The 10579-nt window shown below is 47.1% G+C and overlaps 1 long non-coding RNA gene across 1 annotated transcript; it reads left to right on the top strand.

Annotated features, from left to right (window-relative positions):
* The first annotated feature begins 7786 nt into the window (after positions 1-7786).
* On the top strand, positions 7787-9909 carry LOC149997501 (uncharacterized). The gene is made up of 3 exons (XR_016514259.1): positions 7787-7857; positions 8871-9010; positions 9194-9909. It is a non-coding gene; the product is annotated as an uncharacterized LOC149997501 (long non-coding RNA).
* Positions 9910-10579: the final 670 nt, after the last annotated feature.

Here is a 10579-nt window from a genome sequence, read left to right as displayed (position 1 = left end):
GGACGCGGCCTCCTGGGCCCGCTGCCTACCTGCGCTCGGCCCGCCTCTCAGGTACCGGCCCGCTGCGGGTCCCTGCACTCGGCCCGCCACCAGTGCCCCGGGCGCCCGGCGAGCCGCTGCAAATGGTACGGGAGCCTCACGCACTCCCGAGGCGGGGTAGGCGGGTGGGCGGGCGCGGGGGAGGAGGAAGCCAGAGGGGCAGCGCGCGGGGCGTGGCCGCCCCCCCCCCACGACGCGATCGGCGGCCCTGTTGGCCAATGGCAGCGCCGATCTTCAGCTAACAAAGAAACCCCTCGGCCAATGGAAGCCAGGGGCGGGGACAAAGGGCAGCAGGGAGTAAGGTAAGTTGTGTAAGAAGGAAGGTGGGGCGCGGGGATGGGACGTTCAGGTTTGGTGGACTGGTGTCGCGGGCAGCAGAGTACTGACAGCTGCGCGGGCGGGGGCGGGGGCCCACCGAGGGAAGGGGTGGAACCGACCTCCCGGCGGGTTCTCTGCAGACCTCTCACTTCCAGCGTAGCCTTTCCGTCCCCATCTGGATACACAAGCCTAGCGTTGCTTTAACACCTACTATGTGCCAGCCCTCCCCACCTCCATCGTATGACTCATACTCAATTCCAAGTGCTTGATGTGCATTAAAGTTTCACGGCCTCTCTCTTATCATCCCTATTTTACATACGAGGAAACTGCGGGGCAGAGAATTTAAGAAATAGGTGGTAGGGTTTCAGGGGATGAGTAAAAGAAGATGTCAGCCTCCTAGAGCTGTGAGTTCTATTGTGGGAGATGATTGAGGGCTGACTCTGCGCCAGACACTGAAGTATGAACTCTCATCCCGGTTGTGTGTTTGAGGGAATGAAGACTCAGACGCCCGAATTAACTTGTGCAGTCTCCGGAACCACCTGGGGAAGAATGTAAAGGAGGCACAGGCAGAAGAGTCAGGAGCCCAAAGAGGGGGAAATGAGCTCTTTGATAATATAGGGGCTCTTCAGGAAGGTAGGGAAATTAATGCAGATGGTGAGAGACTGAGGAGAAAGGAGTAGATAGGCTGAAGCTAAAAGGATTCACGACCGCCAGGTCACCCAGGGTCTTGGATTCCAACCTAAGGCATATAAATGTCGTCGCGCTGACAGTCACAAGTCAACCATGGGAATCTAAACAGGGGGAGTGAGCTAACTGAGCCCTTACAGAGGAGGTGACATTGAAGCATGTGTTAATGGCAGCGACAGCAGCTGTTGCTTGGGGAATGGGAAGGTTCTAGGAGAGGTAGCAAGCACTTCCAGAGCTGGTACTTTTCCACTGATCATCTGGTGACTATCTCAGGAGACAGATTCCAATTTAGTAAGATGCTTTCCTCCAAAGGGAACTAAGGGAAGCTAGATCAAAGTCTTGAGCAGGCTGAGGGAGAAAGCTCTGCCCCTCACTAACTCTGTGGCCTTGGGTAAATCCCTTCTCCTGCCTACCGCCTCAGTTACCTCGCCTACACAATTGGCATGATTGTATGGTTGTTTTGAGCATTACCTGATATAATGCTTGAAAATTTGTGAATCTAGAAAAAGGGTATTGATTGTACTATTAATGTGACTTTCTATTGGTTTAAATTTTTGCAGTGTGTGCGTGTGTGTGTGTCAGGGAAGACAGACAATTCTTGCCTGTATAGAATACTCAGAAACCGATACCAATGGTGGCCTCTAGGGAGGGGAGCTGGGTGGTTGAGAGGTGACCTACTTTTAATTCTCACTGTAAGCCCTTTTGTTCCCTTTGGATTTGGTGTTGTATGAATGTACGACTTGTTTTAAAACGATTTTTAGAAGTTGTATCCATGCCTCAAGGTCAACTCAATGGCCACTTCCCTTATGAAAATGCTTGGCATATTCTGCTCAAGTCAGTGGACACATCCAGCACCTGCCCTGCACAGCACGGGTCCACAGCTGGGGGTATACAGAAGCAATTGATTCAAGCCTGGAAGGAGCTCAACTTGAGCAAGTGGAGAATCAGCAGGCAGACAAATTCCATCCAGGGTGTTGCGGCTATCCAGACAAGGGCACCCAGGTGCACGTTTGGCTTCAGGGACAGCTCCTTGGAGGAGGCAGTGCCTGGGCTGAGTAAGATCCAGCCAGGAGGAGGGAGAGGGAAGGCATTCCAGAGAGGAGCTCAGGGTAGAGGCTCAGGGCCTGGAAAGCAGTGGGTGTGTCCATGAATACAAGCACCTTGATATTACTGGGTAGTGCAGAGAGATGAGAGTAACAAGCAATGAGAATGATTGGGAGGATTAAATAGATGAGGCATGTGGAGGTTTAGCAGATTAGAGCTCAGCTTCTTCAGGGAGATGGGTGTTATTATTGTATAATTATTATTTTATCACCATTTTACAGAAAACACGTATGAGGCTCAGGGTATTTAAAGAACTTAACTGTGGTCAGAATATAGACCTTTTAAGTGAGGATTCAAACCCTCACAGGCTGACACCAGAGTTGCCTGGGCAATGGAGGACCATTAACTCATTTTTTTTTTTTAAGATAAAAATAATAAGTGCTGTTGTTCTGGAGAATGAATCAGAGGCAGAAGACTGGAAACACTATCAATCAGGAAACTACTACAATAGCCCAGAGAGTAGAGAAGGTAGGGACATGAACTAAGTAAAGGGTCAGTGGGAGAAGAGAATGAATGTAGGAAATATTTAGGAGGTGGAATAGCTACATTTAACCTTTTACTGTACTATCTCCAAAACTTGACTATACTATGAACACCATGAGGGCAGGACTGGATCCAGTTTTCTGCTGCAGTTCTAGTACCGAACTCAGTACCTGGCACAGGGTAGACTCTCAAAAAGTACACAACAAGTAAATAAATGAAAACTTACTGTTCTGTCTTTTATTCTCATATCTCCCATCCCAGATTATAAAATCCATGGAAAAGGGTCTATGTTTTATAGTCTTGGGTTCCATTTCCAGGGGCCTAGAACAACACTATGCACAAGGGCAAATAGCATGAACATATTCATGGGCTGTACACTTAAGGTGTGTTCACACTATTGTATACATCTCAATGTATGAGTATAATGTACATCTCAAAAAAATAATAAACAAAGAAACAAACATGCAAAGGGCTCTCAAGTGGGCCCCAAATGCAGGTAAATTCTGCTCTGTGCACCTGACAGCTGCACGGGAAAGTGTCCCTGCATCCTGTGAGGGAGCAGAATTACATACAGGAGTACCCACTCTCATAGAAAGCTATAGAACCCCCACACACATACATAGGCACACACCCACAAAGGTAGCCACTATTTGATCTCCATCACCACATATTAGTCTGGTCTATTCTTGAACTTTCTATCAGTAGACTCTTCACTCTCTGTGTCTGGCTTTTCTCATTCAGCAGTAGGTCTGTGAGATTCATCTGTGTTGTGTGTGCTGGTACTTCATGCTGCCACGTAGTCCACTGTGTGGAAGTCGTCGTCGGCAGCCGTCCGTCTCGAGAGACGATGGTGTAGCTTCTTAAGAGTCCATCTGCACCGCCGAGAATGGCTGTGCAGTCCGACTCGGGAGTGACACGGTATCTGTCTCCTCCCGTGTTGAATCGACATCTTGCGATGACGCTGGAGTGTCCTCTCCAGTGAAACTGAAGCTACAGAGCCTGGGCAGGGTGATATGGAGGGTCTGCTGTTGCCCATGCAGCAGACCCCCCCTCTCTTCGCAGCTGAAGGGTCCAAGGGAAAGACGGAGTCAATACAGCTTGGCTTCAGGTGCGCCGCAGGAGTTGCCGGTGTTGACTACAACGTCAAACCGCCTTAGGGACTCCGGCTCCGGATTTTCTGTCGGGGTTTACTCCCTTAGCCTTTCCCCTGAAGAGGTATGCCGCAAGGCAGCGGAGGTTTTTTGGAGTCAGAGTTTTCCTTCTCTGATGTACCCTGACTGGAAGATCGAACCAGCGACACTTAGCTCGCAGGCCGACGCTCAATCCACTGAGCTAAACCAGCCAGGGCCTGTGTGGAAGTACCATACTACAATTCATCTATCCATGCTTCCGTAGTTGGCCGTTTGGGATGTTCCCAGTTTGGGCCATTATGAATAAAGATCTCAGACCATCCTTGTACATGTCTTTTGGTGGACGTAAGTATTTATTTCCATTGGGAACACCCAAGAGGGGGATTGTGGGGTTGTTTGGTGTCAACCAAAGATCATAGTTGTCAACTCAATAACAACAGGAGTCCCCAGTTTGGGATTCAGTGAAGGGGGAGAGATTTTATTGCCTGAAAACATCTCAAATGTAATGTAGTTTGGCTATGTAATAGCACAACTGTGATACAGCCCAATAATGGAACAGCATGGCTATTCCTGGCAAGGGTGAGAGCCTGAAAGATAGTCTTCAACAGGAATTGAGACTTTGCTCTCTGAGCCAGAGGCGAGTTTACTTATGGAGACAGAAATCTCCAGCCCTGGGCCTTGATTGATCCATTCTCATTCAAATAAGGACTCCAAATCCTCACAGTTTGATCCAGAAAGCACTGCCCTGATTGGTCAGAATGGAGCCACTCTAATTGGTTGGTGAAGAGGCTAATGAGACTTTTATAGTAGCACAGCTCCCATTAGACAGGGAAAGACTCAGTCCTATTGGTTGAAATAAGATTCCAGAAATTCCTTTATAAGGGCTGGCTCAGAGGGCAGGAACACAGTGCATGCAGGCAGGCAGTTCAGTGCAGGCTTCTCCTGGAAGTGTGATTTGCAAGTGTCTTTAGCAATGGCTGCTAGGCTCTGTTTTTAAATTTGAACCCAATCAGCCACCAGAAGCCCTTCTTAACAGGTACATTGATTCTCAGGGTCAACATAAATGTATATTTACCTTAATAGGAAACTGCTAAACAGTTCTCCCAACCTGAGAGCAGGACCTCCTCTTACCTTTTATCTTTTAATAACTGATAATAAAATTCACCAGGCAGGAGTGTGGGGTGGGGGACACACATGTAAACTCTATAGATTACCAGTGCCCTCTCATGGAAATTCTGAATCAGTATATCTTTTGGAGCTCAGGAATCTAGTTTTTTTAAGTATATTTTATTGATTATGCTATTACAGTTGTCCCAATTATTTTTCCTTTTCCTCCCCACTTCCCAGTACCCTCTTCCCTCCAGCAATCCCACCCCCTTAGTTCCTGTCCATGGGTTGTGCAATATAAGCTCTTTGGCTTCTCCATTTCCCTTACTATTCTTAACATCCCCCTATTTTGTACCTACCAGTTATACTTCTTGATCCCTGCATCTTGTCACCTATTTGCCTATGCCCCCTCCCTGCTGACAACCATCTATATGATCTCCATATCTACAGTTCTGTTCCTGTTCTAGTTGTTTGCTTTGTTTTGTTTTTTATTTTTTCAGATTCAGTTCTTAAATTTTGTGAGTTTTTTGACATTTTACTGTTTACAGTTTTGATCTTCTTTTCTTAAATAAGCCCCTTTAATGTTTCATGTAATAATGCCTTGGTGATAATGAACTCCTTTAGCTTTACCTTGTCTGGGAAGCACTTTATCTGCCCTTCCATTCTAAATGATAGCTTTGCTGGATAGAGTAATTGTGGTTGTAGGTCCTTGCTTTTCAACACTTTGAATGCTTCTTGCCAGTCTCTTCTTACCTGCAAAGTTGCTTTTGAGAAATCTCCTTTGTAGGTAACTATCTTCTTTTCTCTTGCTGCTTTTAAGATTCTCTCTTTATCTTTTTTAACCTTTGACATTTTAATTATGATGTGTCTTGGTGTGGTCCTCTTTGGGTCCAACTTGTTTGGGACTCTGTGCTTCCTGGACTTGTATGTCTATTTCCTTCGCTGAATTAGGGAAGTTTTCTTTCATTATTTTTTTAAATAAGTTTTCAATTTCTTGCTGAAGAGGAAGCTCTTCTCCTCTAGCACCTATGATTCAGATGTTGGCACTTTTGGAGATGTCCCAGAGTCTTCTTATTCTCTTCTTGTTTTTTGAATTCTTATCTATTCATTCTGTACTAGTTGACTGTTTATTTCTTCCTTGTGTTTCAGTCATTGATTTGAACCACAGATTCCTTCCCTTTGCTATTGGTTCCCTATGGATTTTTCTTTGTTTCTCTGAGTGTAGCCTTCATTTCTTCGCTTATGCATTTGCTGTACTCGATGAGTTCTCTGAGCACTCTGATTACCAGTGTTTTGAACTCTTCATTTGATTGGTTGGCTATCTCTGTTTTGCTTAGTTCTTTTTCTGGAGTTTTGATCTGTTCTTTCATTTGGGCTGTATTTCTTTGCCTCCTCAATTTGGCAGCCTCCCTGTGTTTGTTCCTGTGTATTAAGTAGAGCTACTTGGCATCCTATTATGTTGTAAGGGGCAGAGCTTAGGTATTTGTCAGTGCTGGGTGACCCGTTTCATCACTTTGTGGGGTCATCTGGATAAATATTTCTTTCTTAAATTTTTGATTGTTGGCTGCAACATGGCAATTGCAACACACGGGCCCAATGAGGCACTGGTGATTTCAGGCTCCCAGCCAAGATGGAGGCATAGGTAGACACACTTCGCCTCCTCGCACAACCATAAAAAGGATCACAACTAATCTCAAAACAAAACAATCGGAACTTCCAGGATTTTTTTTTTTTTTAATAAGTGTGCCAGGCAGGATTTCTTATCTTTAGGTAAGTTTTAGAAACAGTGATTGGAGCCAAGGTCTTCAAATCCTGGGGGATTTAAAAAATATCTACTCAAAGCCCCCATTCCCAGACATTCTGATTTAATTGACATCTGGAAAAAGCTTCTTGGTTGGGAGATTCTGATGTCCAGTGATTAAGAGACAGTAGAGAGGAAAAGGCTTTGAGGTCACACAGACTCAGGATAATCCCAATGGTGGTCACGTCTCAGGTAGCTGTTGCTGCATAAAACCACCCCATCCCTACTGAGAGCAGTGGCTTAACCACTGTTTTTTTGCCTCTCATGGTTCTGTGAGTTGACTGGGTTCAGCTGAGCAGTTCTGTTGAGTCCTGCTTGGGGTTCTTTAATGCGCGTGCAATCAGGTGGTGACCAGGCTGAACTGCTCCCTTCCCTGCTCCTCAGAGCTTCTCCTTCCCCATGGTCTCTTCCTGAGTCTCTCTCTCTCTGTTTTAAGTATCTTTAATTAATTAATCAATTAATCCTTACCCAAGGATGCATTCACTGATTTGAGAGACAGAGGAAGGGAGAGAGAAAGAGAGAAGTGAGACATCGATGTGAGAAGGAAACATCAGTTGGCCACTCCCTCTATGCACCCCAACCAGGTTCAAACCTGCTACTGGTCAAGGGGTGTGCCCTGACCAGGAATCGAACCCACAACCTTTTGGTGTATTGGAGGACACTCCAACCACTCTGCCAGGGCTCTCCCCAAGTCTCTTAAGTCCCTCCTCAGCATTCCTCAGAGTGTTCCAAGAGGTGGGAAGCAGAAGCTACCAGTTGTCATAGAGGCTAGGCCTGACATTAGTGCAGTATCTCTTCTGCTTTCTCTTAATCAGCACAAGGCTGACCCCCAAATCCAGGCAGGAGGGGACTACACAGGGTTCAAATCCCAGGAGGAATGGTTCACCGGGGCCATCTTTGAGACTAGCTACCGCAAATAGTGTCTACTTCATAGAGCTTTTATGAGAACTTTTTTTTTTTCTCACTAAATTTTATTACCTTCTTCGCTTAGGGTCGTCTTTTTTACACCTGTGATGCACCCAAAGGTGACCAATGTAAATTTTTTAAGTGGCTCGAACAAGTGACCTCAGGACATTTATCACAGGGAGAATCCCCGCCTGCCACCGTGTTGAGTGATGCCAAGAGCATTGGCATGTACTTGAGAAGCCAGCAAGTGCCCCTCTATGAGGAATGCCAGCTTTTGGTGAGGTGCGTTTTATGGAAACAAATCATTGCCTCCACTTATGTCAGGAAATCGTAACATCACAGAACTATCGTCAGTTTTAAAAGCAGTGAAAGACAGAAGCTCCAAAGGGGAGCTGTCCTCTGAGAGTCAGCAGTGTCACAGTATCAGGGAGGCTGCGGGACCGCGACTCTTCTGGCCATTTTGGTGCACGCTCACAGTCCCAAGGGAAACCTGCTGGAGAGACCACACGTGCGGTTTGGGTCAGGGCGGCATAACGGGGCGCCTTGCACGAGCCGAATGACGAGGTGTTCGGGGTAAAAGAGCTGGTTTTTGGAAACACGTCTCATAGACGTGGGATCACCCAAAAAGTAAATATAACGAGCACTTGCTTGGTAACTTAATGGTGACACGTGCTGGGAGCTCACAGGTCCAGCACTTTGCGTGTCTTAGTTCGTCATTGTGACCTGTAGGAGGTGGCCGTGCGGGGCTAGCTCGTCACTCCCGTCACCGCTGCGGCAGCTCAGTTTCGTAGGTGCTTCTAGATGCTCTTGCTGTCTCGGTCTCTGACACGGTCACCCTTCTATGAGGGCTGCTGCCTTCTTCCTTGGACACAATATGTTTTTGTTTTGTATATATGTATGAAAGAATATGAAAACAGGCACCTCCTCGTTCTTTTCTTTTCCTACTGTATTTTAAAACAAGATTTTAAAAACAATTGTACCTTCAAACTTCCAGTTCTAAAGCAAGTCCTGGGAGTGCGGTGGCCAGAATGCCGAGTGTGGTCAGTGATACTGTGTTGAGTGTATGTGAAAGCCGCTCAGAGAGGAAACCTTAAAAGTTCTCACAAGAAAAGTCCGTAACTGTGTACTGATGGGTGTTAACCAGACCCACCGCGGGCATCACGTCACTGCGTGCATAGAATTATGATGTTGCACACCTGGGACTAATGTAATGTATATATATGCTCATTATGTCTCGGTTAAAAAATTGGTACCTTAAGATTCAAATTCATTTTTGCTTTTTACTCATTTTGCAGAAAAGGATTTGATTTTCAAAGAAAACAGTATGGCAAAATGAAGAAGTTTGCAACTGTAAACCCTGAGTTTTATAATGAACCTAAGAGCAGACTTTATCTCAAGCTGAGTCGGAAGGAAAGTTCTTCAACGTACAGCAAAGGTAAGCTGGTGGGTCTTGTGGGCGCCTCTCAGCTGTGTCCAGCCCTGGAAACGCTTCATGTATTTGTACATGTTTTCTCAAAATTTGATTACTTTTATTTAGTTAACAAGAACTTTTAATTTCTCCCAGAGCAGCAAAAATACAACTTCTGAAGGGATTTTTAAAATCCTGGTTTCCTTTCAGTCCCAGCGCCGAGGTGCCTGGAGGGGCCCCTCCCGCGGTGAGTCCCCTCATAGCCTGTCTGTTCCATCTCGGGGTGAAGCTCCGCAGGCCGGGCCTCCTCCACAGCTGCTCGTGCGCCCCCAGCACACCACCGCGCAACTGGATGCTGTGCATTCTATTTCAAAAGCCCCTCCTTTTCCTTTGGTTTTGTTTGCTGCATCTGTATTAGGCCTTCATCCACTGCAGTTGGCAACAAGAGAGTGGACAGAAGAAAATTTATCCCTCCAGCCTTCTCAGCTGCCAACACCAAACGTGAGCTGCCCAGCCTCGAAGCAGCACTGCGGTTAGCGGGCGAGCTGATCCAGGAGCACAGGTTAAACGAGGACCAAGCTGTGGCTCTCACGCAGATGGCTCGCATGGTGGCATCGCACGGATGAGCCGAGGAAGCAGAGGGGCCGCGCGCCTGCACGCCCCCCATCGCCATCGTCCACGGTGAGGCGCAGGGAAGAGCGGTCAGCTGCAGGCTGGGCGTGACCCTCTGTCTCCCAGTCTCCTGCTCAGCCCCTGCCCCTGTCCCACGCCCCACGCCCCGAAACTGATCTTGCCTCCAACATAGGAAGTGCAGATCGAAGCAAAGTCCAGTGCCCCTGCGCGTGCCCTGTTCCGGCCTCTGGGTCTGCCCCCAGGAAAGGAGCTTTGCTCTCCCCTCAGCGCTCACACTTCATCCGGCTCCGCCCCCGTTCAGCTCCTTTCCTCTCAGACCTCCCCCCCGAAGCTGCGCTGACCTTCTGTCCTGTTGACCAAGCCAGACGCCCGGGAGGCATCCTCACTTACTCTCTCACCAGATGAAGTGCCTTTCTCTTCATCCTCCTCCTCCTCCCCTTCCTGCTTATCTGCTGCCCCATCAGCTGAGTCACTGAGATGTGTCCCTGCCCCGTTTCTGTCTTCATGGCGAGCTCCAGCTCGTAGGGACCCCTCAATCCAATCTCCACAGTCCCGCTCAGCCATCAGTGCAAACGAAAAACGGCCTTATGAGAACTTTTTATAATGGTACCTGAAACATAGTAAATACTCAAAAATTATTTATTATTATAACTATAATCCCTGTGTTCGGGTTGGCAAATTTTTTTTGTAAAGAGCAAGAGAGTAAATATTTTAGACTTTGTAGGCTGAACGGTCTCTGTTGCAACTACTCACCTCTGCCATTGTCACATGGAAACATTCATAGACAATACATAAATAAATGAGTGTGACTTCAAATGGTGATGGTTGGGTTTAGTGAGATTATATGTACTGGATACCCAGCAACCAGTACAGAGCCCCATATGCTCTGTACTGGCTTTGTAATAACAAGTAGTGGTCTAGATTTGGCCATTTCTCTTGGGTCCCCTCTTCTCCTGTTGCTCG

This window comes from Furipterus horrens, unplaced genomic scaffold, assembly GCF_987537825.1.
Source record: "Furipterus horrens unplaced genomic scaffold, mFurHor1.1.pri manual_scaffold_11, whole genome shotgun sequence".
Classification (NCBI taxonomy): Eukaryota; Metazoa; Chordata; class Mammalia; order Chiroptera; family Furipteridae; genus Furipterus; species Furipterus horrens.
This window is presented reverse-complemented; position numbering and strand designations above follow the sequence as displayed.